This window comes from Saccostrea echinata, unplaced genomic scaffold (genome assembly GCF_033153115.1).
Source record: "Saccostrea echinata isolate AGI-Se365-2 ecotype Australia unplaced genomic scaffold, CSIRO_AGI_Sech_v1 ptg000172c, whole genome shotgun sequence".
Classification (NCBI taxonomy): domain Eukaryota; kingdom Metazoa; phylum Mollusca; class Bivalvia; order Ostreida; family Ostreidae; genus Saccostrea; species Saccostrea echinata.
In genome coordinates, this window is record NW_026889921.1 from 128,371 (window position 1) to 139,230 (window position 10,860).

A 10,860-nucleotide genomic window follows, 5' to 3' on the forward strand; every position below is an offset into this window, starting at 1 on the left:
GTTTTTGTCAAACTTTTCTAAAGTGTCAAAGTTTTCACCAAAGTTTTTTCAAAGTGTCAACGTTTTCACTTAAGTTTTTCAAAGTGTCAAAGTTTTCGCCAAAGTTTGTCAAAGTGTCAGAGTTTTTGCCAAAGTTTTTCAAAGTGTCAAAGTTTTCACTAAAGTTTTCGCTAAAGGTTTTCAAGTTTTTGCCAAAGTTTTTCAAAGTGTCAAAATTTTTGACAAAGCTTTTCAAAGTGTCAAAGTTTTTGCTAAAGTTTTTAAAAGTGTCAAAGTTTTTAGCTTAAGTTTTTCAAAGTGTCAAAGTTTTTGCTAAAGTTTTTAAAAGTTTCAAAGTTTGCGCTAAAGTTTTTCAGAGTGTCAAAGTTTTAGCCAAAATTTTTCAAAGTGTCAAAGTTTTTGCTAAAGTTTTTCAAAGTGTCAAAGTTTGTGCTAAAGTTTTTCAAAGTGTCAAAGTTTTCGCCAAAGTTTGTCAAAGTTTTCGCCAAAGTTTTTCAAAGTATCAAAGTTTTCACCAAAGTTTTTCAAAGTGTCAAAGTTTTCGCTAAAGTTTTTCAAAGTGTCAAAGTTTTAGCCAAAGTTTTCCAAAGTGATAAAGTTTATGATAAAGTTTTTCAATGTATCCAAGTTTTCGATAAAATTTTTTCAAAGTGTCAAAATTTTCGCCAAAGTTTTTTTAAGTGTCAAAGTTTTCGCCAAAGTTTTTCAAAGTGTCAAAGTTTTCACCAAAGTTTTTCAAAGTGTCAAAGTTTTCGTCAAAGTTTTTCAAAATGTCAAAGTTTTCGTCAAAGTTTTTCAAAATGTCAAAGTTTTCGTCAAAGTTTTTCGAAAAGTCAAAGTTTTCGTTAAAGTTTTTCAAAGTGTCAAAGTTATCACTATAGCAAATCAAAGTTTTCAAAGTGTGAAAGTTATAACTATAATTAACTATAGTAAACTATAGTTAACTATAATATTTTTTGTTAGGGTTCCCAATCATCACAAATCAAATGATCAGCAAAATTTTGAACATCATTTTTGGATTTACAAAACAGATGTAGAACTTAAAAGTTATCCAAATTTAAACAATACTCGTGTCTGTTTTTTATTTACATATAGAAAATATCATACTCATAATATAACGAGATTCACCAAATCACTACAAATTGTGTGATCGTCGTTAGAAATAGTTTCTTTATTGAGAATTGTGCTTTGAAAGATCATATTAGTATATTTAACTTGTATAAACAAAAACATGGAACGGACCTTGTTTAAAAAACAAAGGTTTGGAGTTCTATATTTGTTTTCTATCTCTACTACTGATATTCAAATTTTGCTAATCGTTAAAAAACAGCGTGTTTCAACTAACATGTCCCGACTATTATTCTCTATATTTTTGCACAGTAATGAAATATTTTAAAAATATAATTGTGTATTTTAAAGCCCATTTTCTTGAAATATCTTGTGTTATAACAATATAAGATATAAGATAAATTCTTTTTTTTCCATTGAAGTTTTGATTACATTATCAAAAATTGGTTTTTGAGGGTTTTTTTTTTCATAAATGGATCAATGGAGGTTTAAAAACTAAACAATGCAAACAGAAAATCTCTAAAATCATCAATATTAGTGCATACGATTTTGAAAAAGAAAGTAGTCAAATTAAAATAATCTTTTTAGAAAACATCTTTTCATTAGACATGTCAAAAAAACAAAAATGTCATAAAGGAATTAAGAGACAAAATGAGGATGCTTACTGAAAATATTGTGACTTTTTAGAAAACATAAAAATGACGATAAATTGAAAACTATTTGTTCAAAGTTTAAATATGCCTGTCTTAAAAAAATAATTGATTAAAAATTACTCCAACTTTTATGTTAGGAAAATTGTTTTCATTTTTGCAAAACATTCTTTCGTTTTCACTGTTAAACATTCTATTGAAACCACAAAATCGGGACATGTTTCCTGAAACACCCTGTGCCTTGGTTGAAATTTTGATATTATAATAAAGGAAAAACATAACTTTTCAGCTGAATCTGTGTCCATGTCCCTTAAGTGTATTGACAATGTCTGCCGATAAGCTTATTGGTTTCGGCAGACATTGTCAATCCTGGTGATCACCCGTGAATACCATGCTCTTGAATCACTCCAAAATCCTTTCTTTGCTCCCTCCTCAAAGATAGCTTCCTTGATGGAGATTGTTCTGCGATAATTATTGTCCTTGCATTTGTTTACAATAAAATCATTACCTCTTGGGTTTGAACCCCAATTAAATCTTGGGATTTTTCTTGGAGCTGATTTTGGAGTGGATGTGACGATTTTACCATCTTCACCCGATGGAACACTTTCACTTCGATCGAGATCTTTTTCGGGTCTGGATGAACCAGCTTCATTGGTGGGAAATGACGGTTGTAACGTGGATGGACCAGCTTCACTTTCATCCATCTTTTCTTCTGATTGCTTTACATCAGTTTCAGGCATTGTGAGGTTATCCACAACAGAAATTATGTTTATATTCGATGGATGAACCAGGGCCACATTGCATTCCGCCACATACTGGTTCACACATCCTCTAATCCTCTGTTCAGATATGTCAATCTCTGTCTTCATCCGCTTCAAAAACCCTTCCTGCCAGTTAACAAATTCTTCTCGTGATAACGCTTTCACCTCTTGCTTCATCTCTTGTACCTTTTCTGCCGTTACTTCCCTCACTGCATTTCTAATCTGCATTCTGAAACCCTCCATCTCTTCCTGGATGATATTTCTCGTCTCCTTAATTAAGATTTGTCCCATCCGAGACATTTCCCTCTGTAAAATACCGTCTAAGGCAGAGGCTGTTACAAATTCTGCAAGAATAGAATGACCAGACTATAACACAATTAGAAACATATTTATGCTGCTAATTTGAGTGGCTTTTACATTGCAAGTTAGAAAATACTTTGTGATAAAAAAGAATACACACATGTAATATCCCAGATGCACATAATTTTTTTGTTTTCCTTAAAATAAAATTTGAAGATTGACCTACCATCCTCATACTCGGACTCTTCAACAGATGCTTCGTTTGTTGCCATCCTTAGAATCTATAAAAATAAAAAGTGACATTTATTTCTTACGATAAGTATCAAATAAAGACTCTAATATCCCTCCCTTTTCTTCCGACTATTTGCAAAAATATCTATAGAGTACATTTAAAATAAAATTCTTAACACATGTAATATGCCCTATAAATGCTACAATTTAAACAAATGCATTTTCATAAAAAGATGTTGTGGAATCAATGTTTTCTGTGTGTGCATTGGAAAGGGGGAAATGTCCGTAAGAAATTAAATTTTATTGACTTCCTTGGGAGAATATTTTCTGCATAACTCATTCATAATGAGGATTTCAAGATGTAATATTCATCCCTAACATAACCATACACCAATGATTCCACATGAGGAAAGCTAAGCACTTTCATCTCAATTTCGGATGATCAATATCCAAAGTATTACCTATTCTTCTTAACAAAAACCGGAAAACAATATTTTTTATCTTACTTAAAGATACCAGGTTAGTTTAAGATACCAGGTTAGGTTTAAGATACCAGGTTAGGTTTAAGATACCAGGTTAGGTTTAAGATACCAGGTTAGGTTTAAGATACCAGGTTAAGTTTAAGATACCAGGTTAGGTTTAAGATACCAGGTTAAGTTTAAGATACCAGGTTAGGTTTAAGATTAAGGTTAGGTTTAAGATACCAGGTTAGGTTTAAGATTAAGGTTAGGTTTAAGATACCAGGTTAGGTTTAAGATACCAGGTTAGGTTTAAGATACCAGGTTAGGTTTAAGATTGAGGTTAGGTTTAAGATACCAGGTTAAGTTTAAGATACCAGGTTAAGTTTAAGATACCAGGTTAGGTTTAAGATACCAGGTTAGGTTTAAGATTATATTATCGTTTTTTTCTTTGCATGTCGAGACCAAAGAAATTATGTCATCTACGAAATGAAAAAAATGTTGAAGCTTAAATAATTCTTTGTCCAAAATGTTGAAGCTTAAATAATTCTTTGTCATTGAACCATGGAATGAAAACCCGAAGAACAAATTCAATTTGACACACGAAAATATGTGATTTTGGAGTATACATACCAAAGAAATTTTCCGTCGAAGAAACTATTTTAAAATATAAATTCTAAATTATTCTCCGAAAAAATAAATTGCCTACCTTTTAGCGTTTTCTTCCCTTTCCGTCCGTAATCTGCTGCGTTCGAGACACTGTGTGTTTACACTGTTCTATATGACGACGCTAACCGCGCAGCTGGCGTGTATTGGAAATCTTCTCTGTTTTAGACGCGCAGAAGAGTTATTTTGTAACCTTCAGCGATAACTTTCCAACTTTATTAAACAAAAAGAACCAAGAATGAAAATAAAATATGCTATAACTGTTACAAATGATCTTATTACATTATTTAGAGGGGTAAAATGTAATATATATTTCCCTGAAAGCAATTTGTTCAGCATCAGTTCTTAAAATCTTAAAAGGAATAAACATGGGATATCGTATTTCCTCTTTTCCAGGTTTAGGATTCGAGATTCATCTATTATTTAAATATAGTTTAACTTGAAATCTTCCTCATAATTATTACTTACTCATGTTTCTAAGCTAAGTAATTATTTGTTTTGGATCATCATTGTATGGTTAATTGTATTTCTTTTCTTTCTCTTATTTTGATCAAATTTAAGTTATTTTAAACCAAACCATTTATTTAAGGTGGATGTGTTTTAACCGCGTCTTATTAATTTACGCTATGTATGAAGTCAATTTTTTTCGCGGACATTTGTACAACAAACTTAGTGCAAAAATAATGCAATATAAAGAGAGTATTAAGATACCAGCGTAATTTTCTACCATGGATTGGATCAAGGATTTTTTCCAAGAAGGGGGGGGGGACCACAGTAAAAAACAATCCATTTTAACTCTTCAATTTCCTGGCAAGCAAAATAAAAGTTACCAAACGTGAAATTACTATTTCATAGCTGGAGGGGGGTGGAGTGATTGAGAGAAATTTGTTGATAAGCGAAAAAAAAAAAACAACAACACACACGCACACGCACAAACGTGAAAATCATAGGTAGACGAGGGGGGGGGGGGGTTGACAGATATTTGCTGACAAGTAATGAATTCTAATGCTTTAATATCTATTACTTCTCATACAAACTTAAACTGGGTCTGCGTCACAAAAGTAGTCTCCGTTTTAAGTCGTGGCGGTCTAAAGGTAACTTTTTATTTGCTTTTTTTTTTTTTATCAGTTTAATATCTCTAAAAACTCAACGGAGGGGGGGGGGCGGACCCACCACCGCACCCCCTCAAGATCTGCGCATGGAACATAATTAAAAATTAGACATTTCGAAGAATTATGACCCCAATGAAAAAAGTACGTTTCAATTATTTGATATTTCTAGACCTAATGTTTTCAACAAGTTTAAGAAAAATAAGATCTAGTAAAATGATCAATATCCAAAGTATTACCTTTTCTTGTTAACAAAAACCGGAAAACAATATTTTATATCTTACTTAAAGATACCAGATTAGTGTAAGATACCAGGTTAGGTTTAAGATACCAGGTTAGGTTTAAGATACCAGGTTAAGTTTAAGATACCAGGTTAAGTTTAAGATACCAGGTTAGGTTTAAGATACCAGGTTAGGTTTAAGATACCAGGTAAGGTTTAAGATACCAGGTAAGGTTTAAGATACCAGGTTAGGCTTAAGCTACCAGGTTAGGTTTAAGATACCAGGTTAGGTTTAAGATACCAGGTTAAGTTTAAGATACCAGGTTAGGTTTAAGATTAAGGTTAGGTTTAAGATACCAGGTTAGGTTTAAGATACCAGGTTAGGTTTAAGATACCAGGTTAGGTTTAAGATACCAGGTAAGGTTTAAGATACCAGGTTAAGTTTAAGATACCAGGTTAGGTTTAAGATACCAGGTTAAGGTTAGGTTTGAAGATAAAGGTTAAGGTTAGGGTTAAAGATTGATATTAAAGGAAGGTTTAAAAGTTAATGAGGGGTTGAAGATTTAGATTAAATTTTAGTTCTTGTTTCAGAGTGGAATCTTGATATGGTAACTAATCAAACAAATCTTCATTTTTGAAAAGGGTTAACATAAGAAGGTTTACTATCAAGGTAACCATTAGGTTTCAGATTCAGGTTAGGTTTAAGATTGAATTTAATGTTATGGTTAAGATTAAGATTCAGATTAGAGTTAAGGATGGGTTAAAGAGTAAAAATATGTTTGAGTTAAATTGATGATAAATTAAGGTTGTGATTTAGGTTTAAGTTATGGTTAAAGTTTAGTTTATGGTTAAGAGATAGATTAAGGATAAGCTTGAGGTTTGAAGATTAAGATTGACGTAAAAGTGAAGGTTTACTTCTAGGTTAAGATTCAAATTAAGGTTTGAATTTGGATTACATATAATATTTAGTTTAAGATTAAGAACAAATGTTAAAGTGGAATGCCAGGCCAACTCTTTCTTTTATAGATCTTTGTGGCATCCTTTTTAAAGAATGGTATGAGGCATTAAAAGGCCGATATTAGCTCTGATTTTTTCTTTTGTATATTTTTAAAGAAAAATAAAGAAAAAAGTATTTATATCCAAATCAGATGTTTTCTACTTAAAAGTTTGCTGTAAATGAATGCATCATATAAATGTCCAAAAAAATATGCTAAGAAATGCTGCAAAGACTTTTTAAATTAATTTTATACCAATTATTTATGAAATTGAAATTCATCATTTGTGAAATATTTTTAAACCTATGGTTAAAAACACCATGAAACTAGTCATAACTTAAGAGAACATGTTTTCCAATCACATTTTAAAGAGAAATTGAACTGAAATTGCAAAAATTTAGGGGAAAAAATAATTTTTTTTTAAATTTGTTATTTAACCCGATCAAAATTACACCGATCCTCATCAAAATTTCAACATAATAACTACAAAACTAGTTTATTGCCTTTTTCATGGATTTACTATTAAAGAATATATTTGATTGTCAAGTTCAATTTTTTTTAAACTCCTATTATACCGAATAAGACGAGTTTTCTTCGAGAAATGTTATTTATATCTAATAAATGTACAATTCTGGTTGGGATCGGTTTATTTTTCATCAGGATTGGCCAAACTTTAAAAAAATATGTTTCTGTAAAATTTAAAACTTTCATGCCCATTTCTTATAAAATATGATTAACAAACATGTTTTTCTCCAGTTGTGCCTAGTTTTAAGAATTTAAACACAAGTTAAAAAAAATTATTTGTTTTATTTAAATTATTTTTTTTTCTATTTCTAAATATTTCTATTCGACTTTTCTCTACATATTTTATTAGGTATCCATGTGATGCATTGATTTATAGCAAATATTTTACAAGAAACATCTAATTTTGATGTAATTTTTTTTCCCCATTTTGTTAAAATAGGAAACTAATTCTATTAAATTATTAAGAGCTAATGTGTGCCTTTCAATGCAGAAACCATCATTTAAAAGGATTGAAACAGAGATCTATAAAATTAAAAGCTTTGGGGATATTCTTTGGGATTCTCCTTAAGCATTATCACAACCTTCACGTCAACCCCTTTGTTTCTTTGGCTGATTTATCTTTACTCATAGTCTTGCAATCAAAGGTTAAAATAATTTTATATTCTCAACCTCATATCTAAAGTCGCCCGGGTTGTGAAATGTTAGAGAAGGATATGGAGATAACGAGCAGTATTCAATCTCAAAGTCCATTAAACAATATACAAAATAAGAGCAGAGGAAACACGGACCTCCGAAACATCAGAGGTGGGATCAGATTCCATGGAGGAGTGAGCATCCCCTGCCGAGCGGTCACAACCGCCGTGTGCTCGTTGTCATGATCAGGAAATAATGGGGGGGGGGAATCTGTCGTAAATTCAGTATATAAATAATGGACTAACAATTAATATGAAAAACTTCAGTCAGCATTTGACTGAGAGCGTCTTCTCTATAAATCGTGAAGTGAGGTGTTGATCCTGAACTCGATAGTTCGAATCCAGCTGTGGGACATGTACACCGGTTCCTCTGGTGAGACCGTATAAACCGAAGTCCCGTGTCGCAGTAGGTGCTGGCACGAAAAAGATCCCTCCCTGCTCAGTAGTCCTGAGTGTCGAGTATAGTACAGAATATACTGCTCTCTACCAGCAAATGGTGACATCTCCATATGAGTGAACAATTTTCGAAAAATTCAATCAATCAATCACATATTTTACATTGTTCAGGAAGTTTTTAATAAAGTTTCTTTGAGGGAAAAAATCCACCCTATTCTGATAACTAGACCATCAGCTTTCATAGTATTTATCTAGAAACATCTTGCTAGATTTCAACATAATTTCTCCCCATTTAGGTTTTGAAAAATTGATCAAGTTCAATAACAAATCATTCCTTAACTAAATAAACTGATTGCTCAAATTTATTTCTTCAAAGTATGGAACTTTTGTCTTTACAAACAAACATCAACCTCCAGTTTTTTTTCTATATTCCAAATGAAATTTCTAACAAAATTAATTAAACATTTCTTTAATGTTCAATCAAAGCATCATGTTCAAGACAAGATTTAACTTTATTTTAAAAAAATGTCAAAAAAACCGTCATGTTAAAACAAGCAATCAGCGTCATTTTAATTGAAACCCATTTTTCCTGATAAAGCTATGTTTTTGTTTTCATAACTTCTTCGGTTCGTTGACCATACGATATCGGTGTTTTCATCGTTGACTTGAAGGGATTTCATCATCCTCGATACATATATTCTGTCTCACTGGCGTATCTGTAAAACATTTTAAAAATTATACCTAAGAGTCCTAATTCTCTTTTTATCTTTTCTGTTTAAAGGAGATACTAAGATAAATAAAAAACAGCTTAAAAACTTTTTTACATTCCACTTAGAAACCATACATCAAGCATGAAAATCAGTCAATAACATTTTCACTATGAATATAGTTCAATATTTTTTTTTTTAAAATTAATATCATTGCATCTAATACAAGAGGCCCATGGGCCACATTGCTCACCTCAGCACTGTGGCTAGCATAAAAGCAAAAATTAGTTAATTATTGAAAAGTTTAAACCCAAAAAAGTCCCAACCATTCCTTAAAGGGGATAGGGTATGATTTGCACAAACCTGAGTCTAAACTTCCTGAGAATGCTTCCATATAAATATATGTATGACCAATTACATCTTTGCTATTCTCGACAAAATATTTAAAGAATTTTATTATATATTTCTATGTTAAACTTTGGTCAGCCAGTGTGGCCCTGCCCAACCACCGGGGGTGGTGGTTGAAACAAATTTGAATCTACACTAACTGAGAATGCTTCCGTATAAATATGATCAATCATGGCTTTGCTATTCTTTAGTTTTTAATACATTTTTCCTACATATTTCAATGTGAAACTTTGCTCGGTCATTGTGGACGCTGCCAAGCCCCGGGTGTCGTGTCATGATTTGAACTTGAATCTACACTAACTGAGGATGCTTCCAAATAAATATGACCAATCATGGCTTTTTTAATCTTGGGAAGTTATTTAAAGAATTGTCCTATATATTTCTTTTTAAAACAATGGTCAGTCATTGTGGCCCCGCCCTTCCCCTGGGGGTCATGATTTCTATAAACTTGAAGATTCACTACCTGATGATGATTCCATATAAATATGACCAAACATGGCTTTGTTTTTTACTAATTCATAATTATGTCCCCTTTGAAGGGGGCATAGCCCTTCATTTGAACAAATTTGAATCCCCTTAACTAAAACATACTTTGTGGCAAGTTTTGTTGAAATTGGCCCAGAAGTTCTTGAGAAGACGATGAAAATGTGAAAAGTTTACAGACTAACGGACAGACAGAGGGACATACAGACTGACAGACGGACAGACGGATGCCGGACAAGATGTGATCAGAAAAGCTCACTTAAGATTTCAGTTCAGGTGAGCTGATAAACTGATTCCAAAACCAAACCTAATTCTCTTATTTGAGGTTTTATTATCCTACCAACTACAACACTGCTTGTTGAAATTAAACTTATATTTTTGGTCTACCTTCATTCTTTCTGTCTTGCTTTAATTCCAAGTTCTCTTCTTTTCCTTGTTCGATTCCACTTGTGCTCGAGACAGGATCTGAAAATTTCAATTGTTCTTTGGAAGAAACCATTCATCAAGCATGGGAAACAGTCAGTTATATTTTCATCATGAATAAAGTTCAATAATTTTAATTTACATTAGTTTCATTGCATCTAGTTTAAACTGAACCCAAAACTTAACCTCTAATTTGGAGTTTTATCATCCTAGCACCTACAACATTGGTTGTTGTCTTTTGAATGAAATAAAAAGAATTCATATAGTTTGATAACTAATTGTTGATAAGCTTTGGTCTACCTTCAATCTTTCTTTCTTGCTTTCCTTTCAAGTCCTCTTCTTTTCCTTGCTCCATACAACTTGTGGATGAGACAGGATCTGAAAATTTCATTTGTTCTTTTGAAGAAATCATTCATCAAGCATGAGAATCAGTGAATTATATTTTCACCATGAATATAGTTCAAACAATATTCTTTACATTAATTTCATTGCATAAAGTTTAAACCGAAACCAAATCAAAAACTCTAATTGGAGTTTTATCATCCTACCAACTACCACATTGCTTGTTGTCCTTTGAATGAAATTAAACAGAATTCATAAAGTATGATAACTAATTGTTGATAAGTTTTGATCTACCTTCTATCTTCTTTTCTTGCTTTTCTTTCATCTCCTCTTTTCCAGGTTTAGAGAGTCGAGATTCATCTATTAATTAAATATAGTTTAACTTGAAATCTTCCTAATAATTATTACTTACTCATGTTTCTAAGC